The following is a 23,678-nucleotide window of genomic DNA, read 5'->3' as shown; positions in this document are numbered from 1 at the left end:
CACTGGAGCAACAATGTCCTCCTTTTCAATGTGTAAAATGTATTTATGAGTAACTTGTAATTTTTCTGATTTAATCCATTTTAGAATAGAACATTTTTGGTTTCTCTTAAGCTGTGAAATTGCCAGCTAATCTTAATATCCTATAGTTCCTATGTTTGATTCCTATAGTCTCCATAGTATCTTCCAATTAGTACAATGGGTTTCTTTTGCGTGGTTTTTTTTATTATTTTTATGTAGCATTTGTTAATTCTGTTGAGAGAGGATGGATAAAGGTTTATGCATCAGTGTGTGTAGTGCTTTGGAATACTGACACTAGAGGTAACTTATGGCTGGTGACATGTGAGTGTTTTGAGTAGAAATAGTATATGAAAACAAATGTAGTTCCTGAGTTGTACAAAGGTAACATTGCAAAGCAGAACTTTCCAAATAAACTTGCTTGCCAGTGAATAAGGCAAAGGCAAAGCACCCATTAAAGGTGAATCAATTGAGTGTTTCTTAAGAAACTTTCTTAAGTGGATCTTTTCAGGTGTTTGAGGCATGATGCAGGTTTTTGGTGATAACTGCAAGTTTAAGTCTGCTGTGATTTGTGGGATACTGCCTCTGGTACTTCGGGAAGGGCTGTGTTTTTGGGGTTGTTTGGGGTGTGTGTTCTTTTGTTACGAGATGCTAAGTACTTTCTGAGAATTGGACTTGATTGCAGGATGTCCAGACTGTTAGATGGATGAAGATACAAGCTGTTGAGGGGCATGGTTAAGTCAAATTGCCTTACGTACCATGAATAATTGAAAGTAAAAACAAGTTATAAGTTTTCATAATTCAACTTGTATTTTTGTTGTTAAATGCTCTTCAAAATAAGAAGAGTAATAACATAAAATTACACTTCATTGGAACCGTTGTGGAAATAATATACACGGGTTAATTTATTTCTGTGGGATACAGAGCCTACTTTGGATCCAAAGCTTGCTGCATTTAGTGAGAGTGAGAATACATTAAGTTAATAAAAGAGGAAACATTTTGTGTTTGGATCAGGAGGCTTCTGTAGAAAGCTTGTAAAAATTTCACTGTTTTGTGGCAAAGCACTCAACTCTCTAATATTGCTGGTTTTGGAGGGAAATGGATTCAAGTTAAACTGATTAAGTTGAAGTAAATCATGAGTGGTATGAGCTATAATTTTCTGTTGACTTTTGAAGACAGGCCTTTGTGTACACATATATTCTTTAAGTGAGGATAGTGACTGTCTTGTGGGTTAGTAAGAGGAAAGAAATCAGAAATAACAGTAAACACAGCAGATGAACGTCCATTTGCAGCGTAAGTTCAGCCCCTCCACTGCCAGATGAAATCTTCAGGTTTAGAAAGGATTCTGGATTCTGCAAGATGATGTTCAGCCTCTCAGAGACACATGCATGTCATTAGACCCGGGTTTCTATCTCACAAGTCTTCGGGGATTTTTTATTACACGTATGCGATAGCATTTGTGTATCCTAAGTTTTCCTATATGTAATTCCTTCAATGATACCTGTTTCTAACCCACTTTAAGTTATATGCTTAGGAAAAATGTGTCCCTGGTACGAATAAAAGCATCCCTCCTTATGAGGTTGATGTTCACTCAACAAACTGGCTTACTAATAACATCTGATATAATTGGAAATGTGAATCATCTGACATCAGAAACATGAAAATAGCAGAATATAAATCACTCCCGTGATTTTCTTACCAGTTGTCAAGTGATTATTTGTATGATTTGGTCTATGGTCAGGAAAGCTAATCTGCTTGGGCCCCCAGTGGGGGGAGGCCAGCAGCGAAGCGTGCAGGGTCCTACTGAGGAGCATTTATAGAGTTTCCTGCTGCACAGATGCTCTGCTAGCTGAATCACCTCTCGAGGTATTAAGCGATAAGCACAAGCGTGTTTAGATTGACTTGCTTTCAAAGGATATCCTGATTAAATGCGGTATTGTGTCAAAACGTGAGGGTGGGAGTTCTTCTGTAATGGAAGTACGCCTACAGCTGTTTTAGGGTGCAGCTTGTGATTCTGTTCCATCGCACTCATTAACAGAGTGGCACTTTTGCTTTCAGTTTTCCTGGTTTTGCCTGCTGTGGATCATTTGTATTTTTAATTTTGTTATGTGTTGCGTAAGCTCTGTGTATTTGAGAGGCTTTTTTCATAGCCGCCCATGGAAATAGAGCTTATCCTTCCAGGTGTGTGGACGCTCCTTTCACACTGGAGCAAAAGGCAGCATTTCTGATGCTGTGCTGCGAAGTGGGTAGGTGAAAAGCAAGAAGTGTTTTGACTGCTCCTGCAGACAGCACTCTTCCCTGCTGTCTCTGCTTCTCTGTTGAAGTTGCTTGAACTCATCGCGCTTGCCAGAAGTGCAGCCCCATCCCCAGCGGTGCGTTTCTGCCCTCCCTCACGGTGCTGCAGCTGTGCGTGTGAGCTGAACTGCGCGGTCAGTTGTTCTGGTACCGTGCTGCCGGGCTCTTAATCGCAGCGGGGGGGCTGTGGGAGCACACGGGTGGGGAATGGCATGATGGCTCCTCTCGCTGCAGCCTTAAATCAGCATAAACCGGCCAGGAAACCGCACCCTAAATTTCCGGTGAAAGCTGATGAAATGAACGCTCATATGATTCAATAATCTAGCCATTATCTCTGCAATTAACTTTCTTAATCATACCGTGCTACGAATAATTTACCTCGATGCCGTTTTTCATTAAAAGACATGGTGTATTACGGTGGCATTTAAAGCCCAGGAGAAGACGTATCCTTTCTGAACAGTGCATACCAGAAGCAAGGGAGCTGAACTAATGCTTTCTTACTTGCCCTCTGTTCACACGATCGTGCAAGCATTTGGTCAGTGATCCCACGGGGATCGTTCCGTGTAAACAAAACATTACCAGCTCTTCGGAGCTGCATTGCCTCCATCGTGGAAACAAGGATGATCAGTCAGGCAGAAATCATATCCAAACGTGTCTTCTGGTTTGGGACCAGACCGTAGGGAGAAATGAGGCAAAGGTCACCCTTTTCTTATCTTTAGGTGGCATGGGAGCTGTGTGCATGGTAGTGCTTCAGAAGGACATGAAATAACTTTCCTCTGTAATGAAGACAGGCCCCTGCAGATCTTTTGGTGTACCTTGCAGAGATCTGGTTAAGACTGTTGCTCCAGCTCGGAGCCTTGCTTTCTAGGTAACTCCTAGGCTCCAACAATTCTTAGAAATTCTGTGGCCTTTTCCATGGAGGATTCAAAGCACATTTATGCACTCGTCCAGAGAGACATTTTTCCGGGGCTCCTTTTGAGCATGTGAACTGAGCTTCATCTCATCATGAGACAACAGACTCCCATATGCCTTCGAGCCTTTTAACCGGAACGCTTTATACACTACAAACATTTAGAATATTGTTTGCCAGTCAGCATGAAATGCATGTTGCCACAGAGACCCAAAGACCACTGCAAATTAAATGAACCTTGTATCTGAGTACTCTACTGACTTGTAATATTGCCAGGTGACTTAATTTGCAAATTACACATAATCCTTCTTGGTTTTGTTAGGTCTTATTTTCCTACCTAGCTTTGCTTGCCTAGATGAGGATTTTCTTTCCAGTTCCATTTCTCTGGGACTTTTGGTTGTTCGTTTCCTCATTTTACTATCCACCACAATGCATTTGTTTTCTTATTCTTTTTTGTCATGTGCTTCTAGTTTCTCTTTCTGGCTTCATGTCTGCAGACAAGTTACTTGCTCAGATCTTGTGTTACCAGAAGAATTACTCCAACTTCACGCCTCTTCTTTCTCCTCTTGTTTCAGTTGTGTTCTTTCCTAAAGCACTACCAATTTGGAATCCGTGATTTTTTTTTTGTTATTGCTTGTTTTATTTTGTTTTTAAGTTATTCATTGCATAGTATAATACATTGGATGTGGCGGAAAGTGTTGTGTGAAACTTCCTGCACAGAAACCTCTTGAGCTCAAAAGTACATGATCAATTAACTTTTCGTTTGGCCTCTCCTTGCTAGCAGTCTTGTTTCTGTGTAATGAAACTTGGTAGAGGTGCACAAAAGCCTGCTCTACATACAGAACTGGTCAGTTTCAGAAAATTCAGAAGAGTACAAAGTGCAGACATCCTTCATTTCTTGAGGCTTTTTTCTTCCATTTTCAAATGTTTTTTCTCCTTGCTCTTTTTCCTCTGGACATCCAAGCAGTTATACGGAAGGGGTATCAAAGTGTAAGTAAAGGTATACATGGCAAAAATACATATGCTGTACAGTCCTGTGGGGCAGTTTTAACACTACTTTAGCGCGCGCCCTGAAGGAAAGATCAGTGCGTACAGGCATCACTTCCTGATAGACGAAATAAGCTATATGCAGTTCTTGATTTTTTTTTAATGTTCCTTTTTTTTTTCCAGATGAAAAACAGCAGCTCTCCGTTGCTTCAGAAACAGAGTTGTCTTAACTATCATTAGTCTGGAAGTGTAAAATAGATCTGTTCATATATAACTTCCTTTTTTTTTTTGTATAGCCCTGCTTTATCCAATAATGTATGTTTTCCAATTTATTGAAATAGATCTTTTCTTTGTACAATAGGTCTCCCTCCCCACCCTGCACCCAAAAAACCTATGGAAGTAAAATTAAGTACCTTACAAATGCAAAGGTAGCTTGACAGTAACTCCTCATTGCTAATTCTTATCTGCAGGATCCCACAATATATTTTTTGCAAGGAAATTGGGTGGCTAATGGCATTTTTTGGCTTTTGCCATCATGTAAAATGTCTCAAGCGTTTGTATGCACTTGTGTGTGTGTGTATATGTATCTACATATAAAAATAAACTCATGGGACTGTCGTGTAAATGCAAAGATCATTCAGTGTATGCTGTGTCCTCCCACTGCAGGTGCTCTCTGCTGATTTCTGCTGCCTAATCGTTGCTCTCAGTAGGGCGAAGGACTGGACAGTAACAGCGTAAATACAGTCAGTGCTGTAGAATCACCAAGGAGCAAGACCGTGATTCCTTAGGAATTACTGATTTTTGTGAACTTTACTTTGCATGGGTTTCATCTGTGTTTTTTTTGGTATGAAACAGACCTTTCTAGTGCACACTTGTGGCAAGCGTTGCTTGGCGTGCTGTGAACAATGCTGTCTTGGAGGAGCTCTAGTTGCTGTTTCGCTACCTTAAAAGATACAGAGGGGGACTCATTACACATTGCAAGAAAAAAAAAAACACACAAGGTCTCAAAACATGCAATCCAAAGCCTAGATTACAGCTGTCTGGAATAATGAGTGTTAATAACTTGATGTTTAACCAAACCAATCTGATTTAAGTCTGTAGACCACCGAAAGATGGTAATTCATTTAATTACCAGTGTTTTATAAAACACCTGGAATGTTAACAGGATCCATGGATTTAAATATTTATAAAATTCAGGAATAGGTTTTCTTCTCAAGATCAGGTTTCTACTGTAGTTGGTTGTGTGTTTGTCAGCAAAAGAGCAGGGTTAAAATGTCAAAAAAAAAACCAACAAACCACAACCAAACTAAAAGGTTGCTTAGCAGTAAGATAACTGTAATGTTATAGTTGAATCACTTCACATTATACTTTGATCGGGGAAAGTGATTTTGCTAACAAACTTGTGCCTTCTGTTCAGAGTCTGAAGAAATGAGGACTGTCACAGAATGTAGTGTTGTGAGGTAAAGCCGAAATGAAAGCCACGTTCCACGTGAACGGTGATGTTTAAGGGAGGGGATGAGAGGAGGAGAGCTTGTCCCTACATACTGAAAAGGTGCCAGCATTCATTTCTACAAAAGATGTAGGGGGGAAAATGTACACAAAAATAAGGGTATATTAACTCTGCTCTCTCCTCAGTCTCTAGATAGTCTGAGATGATGATTTATATAATAATTATTATTGTAAGGATGATTCTAAGAGCGCGTATCCTATTACTAGTTGTTCCAACAGGTGAAGCAGAGCTGGGCTGAGGAGTAGAGGCCAGTGCATGAGAAAGTGTCACACAGTGAGAAAAGATGAGAAACACTGCTAAGGAAGTGGGGAGGAAACAAAGCACAGATCAGACAGAAAGGACAAGAACTGCAGGTATCATAGGTACGACCACGTTCTTCTTGCTTACAACACTACTCACCTAGAAAATCTTGAGCAGTAACTGAAAACTCATCTTGTGGATAGCAGTCTTGTACTCCATTGTTAATCTTGATGCAAATCTTCCATCTATTAGGACAAGAGCTTATTCACGAAATATTTAATTTACGTGATGTACATCATGCAGATTTTGTTACTTTCCAACCACTTGATTTCAAGTGTGCAACTCTTAGAGCTTTTAAATCCTAGAATTATGTGATTGTTTGAGAATATGAATTTTTCATTAAAAAATAATTTAAAGTCGTTTAGATTTCATGGAAAAAAATGTGTTTTCTTGTGGAGAGAAGCTTAAAATGTGAATCCAATTAAACATTTAAAAGACAATACAAAATATATATCTTCAGAGTGTTGCAGTTAAGTTGAGAGTAGGATTTTTTTTTTCTTGGATGCTTTTTAAGGCTCTTAGGTACGTAGTTACAGAAAGTAATTTCATGCTTTTAAATTGAATGATCACTTCAAGGACAAATCTTTTTGGTAGCTTCACATGAATTGATAGTGGATGTTAGATGCATTGGAAGGGAGATTTTTTTTTTCCCCCAAAATATGTTTTTCCTCAGCTAAACTAAGTATATTATTTAGTTTTGTAGAACAGGAGTAGGAACAAAAGTGGATATTTTGCATCCTACAAGGTAAAGCTGCTGATAAATGCTGTATCCTGGAATCCCGTTCATGCATTTTTTTCCTGTTTTCAGAAGGAACTAGGTTTAAAAATGAATTGTAAAAAGAGTGTGTTTTATATAGAAATTCTGTATAAGTTTTTCTGGTTGTTTTTGTGATCCTGCCAGTCATGTTTTCTTTTTTCTCCATACTGTGCATTGTTAAACTATTTCCTTTGCAAAAGAAAAAAACAAATTCACAGCTCATGCTTTATGACCATGTTTTTCTTTCTCCACTTTAGCCTATTTGCCATTATCTTTGCAATAATTTGCTCTCTAACATCTTCCATTTTTTCTCTTCAGTGTTTTTATACAGTTTTGTAAGATCTTACAGCAGTTTGTTTAAAGGTTGAAAACATATTCTATCTTTTTCTGTACACCTGTTCCTTCTTTTATTATGGAATCACAGAATGGTTTGGGTTGGGAAGGACCTTAAAGATCATCTAGTTCCAACCCGCTGCCGTGGGAACAGAACACATCCTATTTTTGCTGATGTGATTCTGGAAGTCATAAGCCTCATGTTTTTGTTTTGTTTCTCTTTGGTGTATTTCCTTCTGAATTTTAACTTTTAATAATAATATAAACTGGATTGTCAAATAATGACACTTCTGTACTTCAGAAGTCCGTGTAAAGGTTTTTTTCTGACCAAACTGAAAACAGCTTACTGGTGACTTAAGTAGCTTACTGGAGTTTTACCTCAAGTAAATATCTTAAGACTTGTGTGTAATAAAGTGCAGCAAAACTATACATGATGTGACGTTACACAGATACATTTGTGATTGAAAATTCTGAAGCTTAAGGCAAATGATTTTATTACTGTACAGGATTTCATTCTGTGCAGTCTTTGTTTACGGATGTGCCCACACATTCAATTGCTTATGTAGCATTAGGGTGAAAATTTTAGTAAAGATTGTGGTGTGTTTTGTATGTTGTTTGAAAAAGGAATATGTTTGAAAGGAACATACTGAAGTAATTTTCTCTTGAAATAGCCTGTGTTACCTGGTCAGGAAAAGCTTAATTTTCATCTTCACATATTTAAATGTTAAGCTAAGTAGAAGGCATAGATGTTTATCTTTATTGCTAGAAAGTTTGTATTTAAACCATCAGAAAACAACATTACTGAAAATTATAAGCTGGTGATAGTGCTACAAAGAAAAGCTGGTGGCTTTTTTGACATGCAGCAGATGATCTGCTTCTGTGTTGTGATGCCTGTTTGGTCTCTGCAGCATCCAAAGTTCTTGTTCTTCAGGATGAGTTTAAAGCCATCATACCAAGTGAAAATACTCCATACTTTAAAAACAGCTGTTTTAGATTATTTTAAAAACTTATCTCACTAATTTTACAGCTCTTGCTAATTACATGTTCAAGGTTGCCTTTGATGATAGTTTATTTTACTGCTTTGCTCTCCTTGATCCAATGCAATTGTCGCAAGCAGTCTGAACATTATGCTTAAGAGGAAAGAGCCTAGAGGAAAATATTATTTCCTAAGATTCTTGCACTGCAATATACTGTAAGTGAAAAGTATGTGACCTTATAGCATTGTGACTTGTGGAGTCTGGTCATGAAGTCTGTTTGGAACTTAGTCAAATTATCCTATTGCCCATTGTAACAAATTTGTATCTTATTTTAAAATCTAAAGTAGTCAGTCTTAAGTGGGACAGCAATCTGTACATCCAGATGCAGACTTAGTGTTACTGAAGATATTTTTCTCTTTATTTCTAAAGGAAACATGGTCATAAAAGTCTGTGAAGCATCACATTACTGTTCTGTTTAGGTGAACAGTAGTAAACTGTTAGACTGATACCTACATCTGACTCACGCCAAGTTCTTACTGTGAACTCCTGTGATAAAGTAGATTGTAAAGCATTTCTACACCATGTCTTCATTCAAGTGTGAACTTCTTTGATGTGTAAATGGTGTAATTTATAACTTTTCATTTTTTCCACTCTTGCGTTTGTGCAAGCTTGGTGGGCCTTACATTTTAGTATGCCTACTTCACAGACTCTAGTATCATTGGTATTAGTGATGCTTGTTTAGCAGTTCTCCTACTGTACAACCCAGATACATTTTTGTTTTGCTGGAATAACAGGTGTGTTCTTGTCTTTATGTGGGAAGGCAGCTCAAGAAATTTGAGATGTTCACTCTAAAATGAATGTTGTTTAGTTGTTTTAAGTGTGAGTAGGCTATACTAGTGCACTGGAAAAGAGAACAACTGGGACTTGGAAGATGTAAGTTGTTGTTATGAGCTTCAGATTAATCATTTTCAAATGGACATATTCCATTATAATTGCTCATAAATTACTCTTAAAAGGAAAATGAAGTGCACAACATTTATTTTAATACATAAATTAAATCTGTCGGGGAGCAGAGAAGAAATTTGTATTAAAAACTGATCTGCGGATCACTTAATTACCTTCATTACATTTATAATTTTGAGACTGTTTCAATCTGATTGGGTTTTGAGTTGTTTGGATCCTCCTGTGTTTTTGATGTGTTTTCTTATATCCCCAATATATCAGCTGATAATGATTTTTAAGAGAGTCATAAATCACTTCCCGAGACTGTGCGATGCTGTTTTCTGCAGAGTTCAGAAAATAGCAAGTAGTATTTCTTTGCTTGTCTTCAGATCAGTAACACTGGTAGAACACTACTGAATTCTGCCCACTCTACTAGGAGCAAATTGAGGAGTTGATATGTTCCTAGTTTACTTTGTATTTCACAGTATTTAAACAATCCATTTGCAGGAGTTCAGAAATCAGCAGGAAACAGCAAAGCATGTCATACTATTGAAGGCCACAAAAAGTAAAATGAAAATTAAGCTTGACTGCCTTCACAAATAGGTGTGAGAGGACTGGGAAGGGGAAGCAATGGTAATAACATATTAATCCAGTTGTGGTGCTGGTAGGTTTTGTCATGTCTTTGCCACAAGTCATGGAGTAAAAGGCAAATTATTATTTACCTTACAGAAGAGAAAATAAATGAAATACAGTTCTGTAGAGTAACCTACTGTTTTCTTCCTCTCACACTTACACGACTTTGCAGACCTTAACGGGTAGTGAATTCTGCATTTGCATCATAATATAAAGCAAAGGTATATACTGTATTGTATTTCCAGCTTTAGCTCACCTTGAGAACTTAAGTTTCTATTTAAACTGTCAGGCATCTTTGTCCAGGAGCATTAGAGATTATGAAATTCATGTGTTAGTAGTCTATGTAGAGCTGTCTTAATTTGAGCTCAAAATAACATGGCAAATCTATTTGACTTGATATTTTAACTTACTTGAAGTTATACAGTTCTCTGAAAATATCTCTTTTCATGTTCATAAATTTCTGCTCAATGCTTAAATGTTTCTTGGAGTATAATTTCTTAGCTTTTGTAACATGGAAAATATACAATATTAAAAATGGGAGTGTTGTTTTTGATACTTTAAAACATTGGGTAGCAACTTTTCACATCAACTGAACTATCTAGTGTAAGCCTGTATATATGTACACACACACACACATATATATACACACAAAATATGTGAAGCCCCTATAAGCAAAGGTCTACTTTAGTAGACTCTTGGATGTGAAAGACACTGAGCCTCATTCTTAAACTTGCAAAGAAAACTGCAGTGTGAGTTCCAGGAGAAGAGGGTAGAGGATTAACTAGTTGTCAGAAAACTTGGGATACCAAGCAGCCACTTTCTAGTACGTATAAACCGTGTCACAGCAGGTGGAAGAGGCAGAATTTGTCTCCTGAACGTTGCCTTCCCTTCCGTGTTTGAGCGCAGGACAGAGTCCCCTGGGTTGTCGTGTGTGATATCCTTACTGTGGAGAGGGCAATGTGAGGTTTCTTTCCTGGAGATGAAACTTGGGCCTCCAGTTTGAAAAATTCTCATTTTTATACATAAGTAATCAATTTTTTTTAATTGTAATATCGTGCACTTTGAAAGAGCATTCATGCATTCACAATGCTAGAAGGAATTCAGTTTATAAGAGTTCTGCTTGAGGGCAGTAATCATTGATAGCTTATAATCATTGAAAATTGGCAGTCCTCATAAAAAAAAATCATTAATGTTTTCTTTTCCATTCAAAAGCTCCGTTGTATGTTGAAATTCTGCAAAAAGCCTTCGTAATTCATCCTCAAGTAGTCTCATGTCACTGGAATGCTTGTGAGCTTGCAGTGAAGGAGTACTGCAAGAATTTTTATGTGAGAACTATAAAATGCATTAAGTTTGAAGCGCAACTACAAGTGCAGTTCAAAGAAGACAGGAGTGCCCTGTGGTGGCCTGCTGTTGTAATAATCTACATAGGAGTTTAAGGTGATTAGACTCTTTAAAAAGTAGATGCGATTTTCCGTATGCAGATTTTTTGCAGTTTCGGTGTCTGTACTGCATAGTTTCTCTTGATCACGTGTTTGTGAGCCGCAGTTACTGTATGACTGGGCCTACAGAGCTGACATCACTTGAGTAATTAGGGTGATGTTGGATGCCCTCAGTTTGAACTTCCTTATGTTGCCTCATAGTTGTTAAGGATAGGACTTTTGTTAGATGAAGCACAATCTAGTGCGGGGGGGCGGGGGAGTTCCATCATTAAAAACAGTCAAACTAAACTTGCATAAACTTGCATTGGAATATTTGCCCAGTGACCCACTGCAACAATCAATGAGTTAACAGCTTGCAGATGTCTACCAGCCACAAAAGATTAAACGCTCTGGAAGATGCTCTCCCCCCATAAATGTTATCCGTCTCACACCGAAGGGAAGAGGTACAAAGAGGTGCAGGGAGGACCTCTGGGGACACCTGACATCAAGCTTGCATGGTTGGAACCAGCAACGCTCAGCGTCTTGTTCCTGACACCCACTGCTCCTTTCAGCGGGAATGATGAGTTACAGAGAAATGCTTTTCTGTAACTTCGTAATGTTCCTTGCATTAATAAGCACTCTTTCACAGAGGGAATAAAAAGTTACATTCCTTCACATTAATTATTGCGTGCTAATTAATGCTGGTGTTTAGTCTGTCCTGACATAACCCATGCCATTAATAAAAAGAAAAAAAAAAAAGCTGGTGTCAGAAGTGGGACCTGAAGGCTTTAGTTTGTGAGAAGAGGACTGTACAGCAGTAGTGCTGTAGGAACATCCACGGTGCTGAGACTGCCCGCAGCTGCTAGGTTAGTTCTCCCGGTGTCATCTGGTGGAGCCAGGGATATGAGTGATGCTCAGAGGTAGGGGTATGGCAGGAAGTGCACTTAGTACACCACCTGAGTTGTGTTAATAGTGTATGTAGCGTGTGCTAACTCGTGTATAACAACGCTAACAGGTATTCAGTGTGATGCTGCCAGTACCAGGTATATCTTGACACTACCTTCTTTGTGCGGTAGGTAGCGTTTCGGTAGCATATGTAAGGTAGCAGTAACAGTTTGAAACGCATTCAAGTGTAAAACATGGAATTAAAAATTTTCCCTTCCTTGATATGTTTTCTCATTGAGTAACTCTGAGTGTACAACTAATCTTCTTTACACTGTTTGGGCTGTCCTTGGAACTGTCCACTGTGATTCCTGGGGGAGGTGGGGAGGAGCTGAGAGGTTGTTGTTACTTAAGTAGCAGTTTGAAGAAATGGGAGTCAAGGTCGTGTGGCTGTGTTCTGAGCAGCGTATCTCTTAACTATTCCTCTCTTAACATTCATGTGGGGAGGTTGTTTCTTGCTGTAGGTGCTGCCAGATGGGGAGAAGGGCTGAAAAGACACAAAAAACAGTGGTGGTGGCAGAAACTGAAACCATGTTACCCTTAAATAGTGATCCCACTGCCCTGGGGAGCCTGTCCCAGTGCCCGACCACCCTCTGGGTGCAGAACCGTTCCCTAACCCCCAGCCTGACCCTCCCCTGTCCCAGCTCCATGCCGTTCCCTCGGGTCCTGTCGCTGTCCCCAGAGAGCAGAGCTCAGCGCCTGCCCCTCCGCTCCCCTCGTGAGGGAGCTGCAGGCCGCCATGAGGCCTCCCCTCGGCCTGCTCTGCTCTGGGCTGAACAATCCAAGGGACCTCAGCCACTCCACATGTGTCTTCACCTCCAGACCATTCACCATCTTTGTAGCCTTCCTTAGGAAGCTCTCTAATAGCTTTTTGTCCTTCCTACATTGTAGCACACAAAACTGCCCACAGTGCTCCGGGTGAGGCTGCACAAGAGCAGAGCAGGACAGTCTCTTCCCTCAGCCAGATGGCAGTGCTGGGCCTGAGGCACCTCAGGGTACGGCTCATCCTGTTGGCCCCCAGGGCACGCTGTGGACTCAGGCTAAACTTGCTATCAGCCAGAACCCCCATATTCCTTTCCATGCGTAGCAGAGCTGCTACGGGTCATAGAATCATATCATAGAAATATAGAATGCCTTGGGTTAGAAGGGTTAAATGTCACCCAGTTCCAACCTGTTGCTGCAGGCAGGGATGCAACCCGCTAGGTCAGGCTGCAAAGGGCCCCATCCAGCCTGGCCTTGAGCACCTCCACAGGTGGGGCATCCACAGCTTCTCTGGACAACCTTTCTAGGACTTCACCACACTCTGAGTGAAGAATTTCCTCCTAACATCTAGTCTCCCCTCTTTTAGTTCAAAACAATTCCTCCTTGTCCTGTCATTATATGCCTAAGCAAAGAGTTGCTCTCCATCTTTTCTGTAAGCCCCCTTTAAGTACTGAAAAGCTGCAGTGCGGTCACCCTGTAGCCTTCTCTAGGGAGCAGAACATCCCCAGCTCTCTGTCTTTCTTCATAGGAGAGATGTTAGCTCTGATGTTACCTCCATCAGTGCCAACTGCAACACTGATGACAATATCAAACCAACAGGAATTCAGTCTGTGCCTGAAATGATCTTATCCCTTGACTTTATACTTCTGCATTATTTGTTTGAAACCATTTGCCCTTAGCAGCCTTACCTGGCTGGTGTGAAAACCCAACAGGGACAGGAGATTAACCATAGACTGTAACGGTCTGAATGAGGTAACAACATCCGAGTGCTGCCGAATTAGTGTGCTAGAACTATGACATGAACTTAAAGCAATAAGTAAATAAATGCTGCCTGGTGTGCAACCACTGATTTAGCTAATGTGTTTTTATTAATTTCCGTGGCCACTGAGTGTAAACTGGAGTTCCTTATTCCTGGATGGGGGCACAATACGTCTGTAGCTACTTGCCACGAGGATGGAGGCATAGTTCTAGCATCTGGCACAGGCTTGTACACATGGTTTTGGAGGAGAACAATGCCCCAGGTCACTCAGGGTGCACTGATTACATCAACATATATGGAAACAGTGCCCAAAGGGTGGATAACAAAGATAGCTGGAACTGAAGTGATTCAGGATTTACAGTCAAAGGAATAAGGTGAAGGCACTTGTAGGACTAGAAATACAGTTTCTGTGGGTCAAAGAGCTATATGCCTACCACTGTGTGTAGGCATATACTACCTGGTGTGATTAATAAAATTTTGGCAATGGTTCCACCAGCCAACAAAAGAGGAAGCAGCTTTCTCTTAGAGTGGTAGGATTTTAGTGAATTTACTTCCGCAGAACAAGTCAGCTCATGAATCCTCTGTCCCAAGCCACCAGGAAAAAGAGAACATTTGACTGGGGACCCAAAAAACTGGTCTGTGACCAGTAAAGCAACAAACTGCACATGCAGTTGTGCTGAGCCCTGTCAGAACGGGTCCAAATGTCTGAAGTGTGCTATATGCACTCGTAGGGGTCAAGTCAGTCCGGTGGGTTTTATGGCAGAAAGTACATATGGGGAGAGAGGCAGGAATACTCCTTGGATTCTGGAGCCAAAGCTACTGTGGGCATGAGGAAAACTGTATCCCAAGAGAAAAAGAAACATGAGTGCCCTGTACACTTGTTAAATTATTGACAGTTTGGAGTCCCACCTAGCAGGTGATAGAAGTGTATGAAGGTGAAGTATAATCAAATGAGTATGTGGAAGTCAAAGCCACAAGACAAGCTACTGGTGTGGTATTACTGAGGAAATGGCACAGGTGAAGCATCTATATTGATGCTTGGATGGTTGCTGATGCCCTCTGGGGCTGTTTCACTTGAGACTGCTTACAGTGTAGCCATGAATATGTGTGGAATATGCAGCTAAAGTGTATCCTCAAGAGATACTCTCTGTTCGCAGTCCAAATGCTCATGCCTTGTTCTACCTCCTCGTTTACCCCGTTGTCCTAACATTGTTGGGTGTACTTACCATATTAGTTATTGTTGCTGTAGTCCTGTGTGTAAAATTCTGGAGACTGTTGCAGGTGGTGTCATTTGTGATACAAGTAACCTCACACTACATATTGTCAGATGAATGAGAGTTATGAAGGTGTCAAGCAGGGGTGAAACATGCCTTGGTCTACTGAGCTGATGCCACCTGAGTAACTACGGTGATCTTGGAGGCCTGTAAGTATGACCTTCGTTACACTGCTATGCATTTGTTAGGGAAGACCATAATTTTGGATAAAACAGGCAGGTATTACAGAAAAAAAAAAAGTTTAGAATTGGTAGAAATAGCAGAACCAAAATGATAATAACAACATTTGGCAAGCAACTTGCTGCACAGACAGCAGCTCAGAGTTGTCCACCAACTGGTAAGGAACAAACAACCTGGAAGATGCCATTTCCCTCTTAAATGTCACATCTACCTCAGCCTGGAAGGGAGAGGCACACGTGCCCTCAGGGATACCTGGCCTTGGAGGACCTCCAGAGAGACCTGGGGTCAAGCTCATGTGTCTGTAGCTTGCACACTTGTCTCTGCAGCTTATGACTTCTGACATCCACTGCTCCTTTCAGCAAGGAAGGGCTAAGTGAGGAGAGAGACTTTTCTGTAACGTTGTAATGTTCGTTGCATTAATAATCACTCTTTCACAGAGGGGTAAAAAGACAAATGCTCGACACAAGTCCCGTTATTATATACTAATTAATGCATTTAGTCTGTCCTGATCTAAACCGTGGCATCACAGAACTTTGAAGTCTATGTTTTATGAAGCTAAAATTGTTACCAGTTTGCTCTCAGCCCTTGTTACCACCTGCATTTTTAAGGTTTCATTCTTGATAAACATTTTGAAGATTGTGTTAGTATTCTGAGGAGGGATAAGTGTGGTTTTCCCACATATCTTTGCTGTGAAAAACAATTTGGCATTTGTTAAAATGATCATGTACAATTATTGCAGGCTTGAAATTGCATTTTATGAAAATAATGAGATAAATATACAAGCATTAACGTAAACAGACAAAACATGGTCTATAAACATTTTCTGACCTTGTGTGTATCTTTGTACTGTCTAGTCCTGAAATCCGTTTCACAAGGTCAAAAACAATTAGTAATGCTTCAGGAATGTCTGTCCTAGAAATGTAAAAGTTTGTTACCTGAAGCTTTGTTAGAAGATTTTTTCAGCCTTTTTCTGTAGGCTGACTGCCGTTAAGTTTTGGGAAAGAAGTCCAGAAGTCAGTGAATTCTGCTGTAGGCATGAGTTATTTGATTACTAGTACTAGTTTCTCCTTAAAAGGAAGTTTTACTGACATTCTAAATGGGTTAATTTAAAATGTCTAACTTAAATGATGATTACAATTGTTTAGGTCAAGATTCCCTGTCCGCAGATGAAGTGTTTTAAATAGGATTGTTATTTTTACTTCCTCTTTTATTTAGATGTTGATTTCTATTGCGCAGTATAAGTTGTAGCTGTGAAGGATACATTATATTTGCACATTTACTGTGTTTGACGTGTTTCTCTCTCAAACATTTAGTCTTGCTTTTGGATACGTGTCATGGCTTTTTCTAGTATGGTCAGCATGTGTATTTGTCCGTTTGTGTGGTTCTGGGAGCGTGTTTTGAGAAAATATAGTCGTATGCTTGTTTCTTCCCAAAGTCTTTCCCAGGCACACCTCTCAGCGAGTGTCAGAGGCAAGATTCTGGGCCGTGTGAACTTTTGGACTGCCCTAATATGTCCATTCTTACATTCTTCGTTTACACAGGAATAGGAATGCTGTTAAAGTGGACAAATGCTTTAACTTTTAAATAGTTGTTAGTTAAATACTTTGTTAGTTAAATAATAGTTGTTAGTTAAATAACAACTTTCTAATCTGTTGAATATTTGTGCACCAAAATGGATTTGCATTAGCAGATCTTCTTCCAAGAGTAGTTTTTTCTTAACTTGTTCACTCAATTGCTGCTCTTGATAGAGACTGTACAGTTCTGGGATTAGTTGCTAGCTTTGGCTAAAGTGACATGCAAATGCATGGAAGTGTATGAAGCATGGAAAGGGTATCAGCACATCTGAAGATGAGCCTGGCACAAATAAGTTAAATTTGGAAAATTTGCAGAGTGTTAATGTGAAAGACTGAGCTGGCAAGTAAACCTGTGTACATAAGCAAAGTCGTGAATTGAGAATCCAATGTAGATATACCACTTCAAGAGTCAGGCTTGATATGAAGCAAGAGAAGCTATAATCATTAGATTTTGTGTGTGAGTTATAAAACTTTCCCAAACCTGACATGATATTCATGATGCTAACTGTGAAGCCTGTATCTGTGGCAGTGATATTTTCCTCCTGTTACAGTCATAGTAGAAAAAGGACACAGAAGCTTTTGTAGTATTGAGGTAGGGCAGACCATGAGAGGCTGAAGCCTGGTATTAGTTTTTCTGGTTACATCTGTAACATCACAACGTCTTGTAAATAGTTGTATGGTGCTAGTATTCCTGTGAATAAAAAAGCAGTTTTAGCAGGAGAAAAGCAGGAGAATCGTTCTATGATTCTAAAAGGAGTCTCTCATTAAAGAATGATTAGAAGCAGGCACGTAAATGATGCAAGTATTACAGTTCTTAAACTCTCCTTTTGGAAGAAAAATATTATAAGAATAATATTGATTGTAAATATCTCTTTCTAAGTGAAAAATAGTTGTTAGTTTCTGATCTTTAATATAGAATTACTTTCTGTCTAAAATATGGACTATATTACCTACATTTTTACCTCTTCTGCTATTAAAATCATAAGCTATATAAAAAAAACTGCCTTCCCTTTGCATGGCTGTTTACTCTGGCCTTTGCAGCACGTTGCTAATCACAATATGCTTTCAAGAAGACTTCTTAAAGCTTTTACTGGTGCCAACAGAGTGAAGTCTTGTTCAAACCTCTTCTCTGTTTCCCTGACCCCCTAGATGCAGCTCATCTGAACATGGAATAAATTGATTACTGCTTAAAGGAGGAGGAAACTAGCTTGTTTTAATTAAAAAAAAAAATGCTTTCCAGGTAGGCAGGTTGAATTTGATTCCCTTTTAGCAAGACAGAGTAGAGAGAGGGAAAGCAAAAGATTCAATGATCTGCTTATTCACCTTTGTGGCAATAAGCCATTAATTCAGCTAGGATGTGCCGTGAAACCACGCCATCAGGTATGCAGACACAGCTCTTTGATTCTACAGAGATGATTGTGTGTTATTTTTTGTTCCAATTAGCCTGCCGTTTGGCTCACGGTGGGAAAGTGGGATGGAGTGTGTGGGAAGAGCCTAAGCTGATATTTTGTTGAAGATATTACATCAGAAAATTCAACTCCAGTGTCAGTATGGGTAAATTTCTGTTATCTGACTTGTTAGGTTTCTGTTCAATTACTGATCTCAGCTAGATCCCAATTTAGCCAGGTCAGATGTCGTACAAGTTTTTTGAGCATATAGGATTATATTATTATTAGATAAAAATTTTCTTGGTATATACACATAGTATTTACAACATATTTGAAAGACCAGATTCTTCTATTGAATGAGCAGAATCTACTAGTATGCCTTCTCCCACTCTCTGTCCTAAAACCTGAAAGCAGCAATTCACGTTCTTAAGAAAATATTTTAACAAGTAGCTAAATTGTACTCCTTCATGCTGAAGACAACATAGGCAAGCTGTTTTTAGAAAAGAGAAAAAGCACACAGTATTATGATTATGTTTTGAAAATTTAATTTTTGTGCTTTGTTGAAATAATGATTGAGTTGCTGTCAATTTAAGAAGCACTTTTCATTAGTGGGCCCTTGCATATTGCTAGACAATGGCTTGCAAGGAACCAAGGAAACAAGGCTTGCAAGGAGTCAAGCAGACGAAATGACTCTTCCATTCTTCCTGAGCTTGTTACTTAATGAAAGCTTATGGTTCGTATTCCTAGTGTGTATTTAGTAGCCTTTTTATTTTAGGGAGAAGGGAAAAACAGAATCCTTAGGATATATTCTACAATGACAAGTAGAGAAGGAATGCTCAGGTCATATTTAGGGTCGGAGGACGAATTTACCTTTCAGAGTTTACTTTTTTTTCACTTTTTCTGTTATTGTACTTGTTGAGTACCAGTAACAATAGAAAAAATGTTCAGTTAAATGTAACATGAACAATTTAAAAAGCAAGTACCTTGGTTTCTGGTTTCCGCTACTATAGTCAGGGATAAACATGGCTATTGAATGGCTGTGGTGAAACTGACTCTATGCAAAAAGCTAAAGATGTTTAAAGTATGACTTCAGGGTTTTAATTGGCAAAGTTAATTTTTCTTTTTTTTTCACCCCCTGCATATAAAATCAAAATACTTGTTGTTTTGGTTTTGGGGTTTCTTAATTGATTTTTAGTCCAAGTCTGGCAATGTTTTATGCCTCAGAGGGTGTTGCATCCCAAAGACAAGGAGTTGGTTTTGTAATGGACTTGTACCTTGTGCCCATATTGCAATTCAGAACTTCTACAGAGTAGGTGTGCTTTATAATTTAGAGCAGTTAAACTGTGGCAAGGCAAATATTTAAAATGGAAAGATCTTGACCTGCTTTGCCAGGCACCTATGGAAGCAGAAATTGCTGTTGAGTATGCTTGCCACTGTGGATGACCTGAGGACACTTAAAAACAGTTGGATTCTTCATTTTCATCCTTCTACTTTTAAGATCTGTCCCTCGTTTCAAATGATTTCAAGGTAGCAGGTTGTCACTACAGCTTGTGGTTTCTCTGACTTTGTGCATTTGTGAGAGTGTTGATTAAACTGCATGAAATCCAGTTGTTGAGTCTTGTATTAATAAGATATGACCATGGACATACAGCAAAATTGGATGATTCATTTAAAATCATTTTCCTTTCCCAGTGCTTAGTTGCCTCTCTTCCTGAGTTAAACCTGGATGAACTGTTTCTCTGCTTTGTCCAGAGTCTGGTAATGATCTAAATAATATATACTGCTTATAATTCCTTTGTGTAAAATACAATTAGTGCTTTCTATGCAAAGCTTACAGACTGGTTGTTTTTACTTCTGGAGCTCTAGTAATTGACCTAGATGCACTGGGATTTATTAGTAGTTTGTCAAGTTAGGATTTTTTCTAATCATAGTGCTGTTATTAGTAATTTTGCTGTCAGGTGTGAGTACAGTTTAGAACCCAGACACAGTACTGCCACTTTCTCTGTATATTGGTTTGGTTTTGTGTGGAGATTTCAAAAGACATTGCAGAATACGTGTCTTTACATATTAAACTTGATTTCGGCTCAGTAGTGGTGTTGTTTGTACATGTAGGAATAAATTAATAAAATTATTCTGAGAATTAACTTTTGGAGACCTGGCAAGCAGATTCTAAAATGCAATGTTGGCAGCCTCACCCAAATATTGTAAGTAGGCAGGCACGCTGAAATAGAATGACAAATGGAAGAAAAATCTTGAATTTTTAGCACTAAGAGGACATAACTATATTTGCTATGATTTGGGAAACAAAGAAGTGTTTCATGCTGACGGCTGGAATCACCATATTTTGTTACAACTTGAAATTATTTTTCTTTCTCATAGAGCACAAAACACAAGTTAGGGATAATAATAGAAGCAGACAGCAGTTGAAGCTTTGTTGCAGGTTGCTTACTTCATCTGATGTAAAGTTCATCCCACTGTCACTAAAAGGAGCTTTTCAATTGTTGTGACTGCCCCATCCGTGGAGGTGCTCAAAGCCAGGCTGGGTGGGGCCTTGGGCAGCCTGGTGTGGTGGGAGGTGTCCCTGCCCATGGAAGGGGGGTTGGAATTAAATGGGCTTTAAGGTCCCTTCCAACCGGAACCATTCTGTGGCTCTGTGATGATTCTAATTGCATTCAGGACTGACGCAGTAACTGATGTTACAGTCTTAAAGTTTATTAGTTTTACTGATTTTTTTACAGCCAAAAATAGAAAAGGGAATACTTATACTCACTACATATACACTTGACTTTTAAAAGCCATTTATAACTTTTTTAGTTTTGATACTTATGCAATATTAGAATGCCTACTAAGGGAGTTTTCTGTGTTTTCTAAGAATTTCAAGATCTCATGCTTTGTCATTGTGATACTTTGACAGGGATTTCTTTTCCAGAAAAGCCCAAGTCTGTGGAAAATTGAGCAGCATTGCAAACATGACAAGTTTATCCAAACCTTAGTTTTAAAAAATAAAATTTTGAATACTTGAGTAAAATTTTGATTGCTGCCTGTTGCAAGTTTCCAGATTTTTTTTCAAGTTATAGTAGTAAATTGAGTGTAAATGCTTTTAAAGATTAAAGATGTTCCATGGTGTAAAATATAAAATTAGTTTTGTGCCTCTATCTGGATGTATGTTTCTTAAGCTTTTAGCTGACATGTTGTAGTACTGGTAGTCTGAGCAGCACTTCTTTGAGGTTGATTTGACAGCAGCATCTCCAAGGTGCTTTACAGTGCATGAATAATTTGACAGTGCTGTGTAGTCTAATCTGTTAATCACACTAGCTCCAGTTTCCTGGTTGGAGGAGGAAAATTAAAGGCACGTGGAAGGGTGGAGGCAACAACAGCGCTTACAACAGCAGTCTCATCTACCTTGGAGTGTGCTGGTATCTTTCAAATTATAACATCTTAATTTAAAATTTTTAAAGGAATAAAAGCAAACAAGCAAAAAAAGTATGATGCTGATACTCTTTAAAAAAAATACTTGAATGATGTTAGCTTTTTAATATTTTAGTAACAGTAATTAAAGATAGAGAAATGATCCATGTCAGATAGGTATTTTAAATAAGGTCAGAATATCTGAAACTTAATTACAAACGATGGCACTGCCATCTGTGTTCAGTTTGATGTCAGCAGTGGCTGGATTTGGCCAAGATTTAAAGCCCTGAATGCCGTCCAGCACGCTGCTGCCATTATTTCAGCCAGCAGCGTGCTACCTGTTGTCAGCCAGCCGATGTCTGTTGGTGAGGCTGGCTCCAGCCGCATCACGAAGGATGTCTGTTACAGCCAGGGATGTTGTCAGCACTTTTGGCTGAAGTCGTTGTGCTTGAAGGGTAACAGTATGCTTAGTGAAACACTGGTAGCGCTCCTTTATCTGTTTGTCTCCTGGAAGGTCTGTTGTCAGCTTTAAAGGCTGAAAGTAGTCGCTGCTGCCTGAAATAACCCTTGTGTTTTCTAGACCCAGAGGATGAAGTAGGCTCTTGTTTGATCGCGTTGTTTTCCCTCAGCGAGTGTCTCGTTGCTGTAACGGAGAAGACGTGCAGAACGCTGCACCACCTGCCGACTCCCCCCTGCTGTGGGTCTGGACAGCGCTGTGCAGCCTCCCGCACCCAGCGGGTCAGGAGATGGCCCGCCTGGTGCTTCCCCTCCCAGCAGCCCTCCCTGAGCTGCTGACTGCTGCAGTGGTCACAGAGCTGGGACTTAAAGCACTTCGCTGTGGCACGCTTTGGCTATGTCTTGTTGAAAACAGCTGATTTGAGTGCAAAAGAGTTCTTCAGCATGGATTTTTATATTTTCTGTGTTATGCAGTAAAATCACGTACATATATTTTTAAGGTGAGTTGGTAATGCGGCAGAGAGGGTAAATAAGTCGAGGCACATACCATGCAGTAAGTGTATTTCACGTGCGTGCTGGTTAGCATGGTGAGAAGCAGGGGGAAAGGCGCTGCCTAAGCTTTTTGCTACCTGCCCCTCTCTGTCCTCCCCTTCCTCCCTCGCAGGGAGGATGAATGCTGTATCTTGGTAAAGTTTGTCTCCTTTCCCATATTCCTGCTGCTGATGTGAACAACAAACATGTACAAGCTAGAGACAGACTTTGCAATCTGTATCTGGAATGTGATCATTACCAATGTAATAAGCATTTGTATGGTTTTTAAAAATCTTATTACTTTGGATTTCTTCTTTTAAAACTGATGCATCGATCTTACAAAAAAAAAAAAGTAGACTAAAATGAGAAATACCTCTTTAAAAGAGCAATACAAAGGTTTGTGCATGTGTGTATAGTCAGTTTTATTGCTAATCACTTTTTTTTTCTAGCTGTTTTGCAGAAAAATGGTGAAAAGGGTTCCATGATTCTACTATTCCATTACCCAGATTTGTAGAAGTTAAAATGGGGTAACTAGACAGTTTTCAAAACTGTGTTCTCTGCAGTTCTTGAAAGTGCTGAATTTGAAATTGTTAAATACTTAGTGCAGTATATTTAGGTCTGTATTGTGTTTTCGATTTCAATGCAGCATCTGCCATTAGGAACAGCTTATTAAAGCTATTTTTGTGTAATGGCAACTTCATATTTTAGTAATTGTTCTAATCATGATTAGAAAAGATACTTGATATTGTATAACAGTGTACATTGTCTCAGCTTTAATAACTGTTTATTACTCAATTTGTTGTTCCAAAAAGAAACCTTTATCTTTTCAATAATGAAAGGAACAAGCCTAATACTTTAGTCATTTTTTTTCCTTTTTTCTTTTTCTTCTTTTTTAAATTACCATTCCATGACTTTTAAAAAGTACACTGTATCTTGTTACTGGTGTAGCAGGGAGCTTCAATAATTGATAGCAGAGACAGCAGAGCTGGCTGTATTGCTAGCAGAGCATTCAAGCCTACAGAAGAGCAGCTATCTATGCTAAAACAACATTCTTCAAGGGTGACTGATGATCAGCCTGTTGAGCCAATGTGTTTGGGAGGGATCTTT

At 39.3% G+C, this 23,678-nt stretch overlaps 1 protein-coding gene across 2 annotated transcripts in view; it reads left to right on the top strand.

Annotated features, from left to right (window-relative positions):
* Nucleotides 1–23,678, top strand: part of PTBP3 (polypyrimidine tract binding protein 3) — a 65,134-nt gene that overhangs the window by 1,128 nt on the left and 40,328 nt on the right. The window lies entirely within an intron of this gene.

This window comes from Anser brachyrhynchus, assembly GCF_964034855.1.
Source record: "Anser brachyrhynchus genome assembly, chromosome: Z".
Lineage (NCBI taxonomy): Eukaryota > Metazoa > Chordata > Aves > Anseriformes > Anatidae > Anser > Anser brachyrhynchus.
The sequence above is the reverse complement of the archived record's forward strand: the minus strand, read 5'-3'. Positions and strand labels throughout refer to the sequence as shown.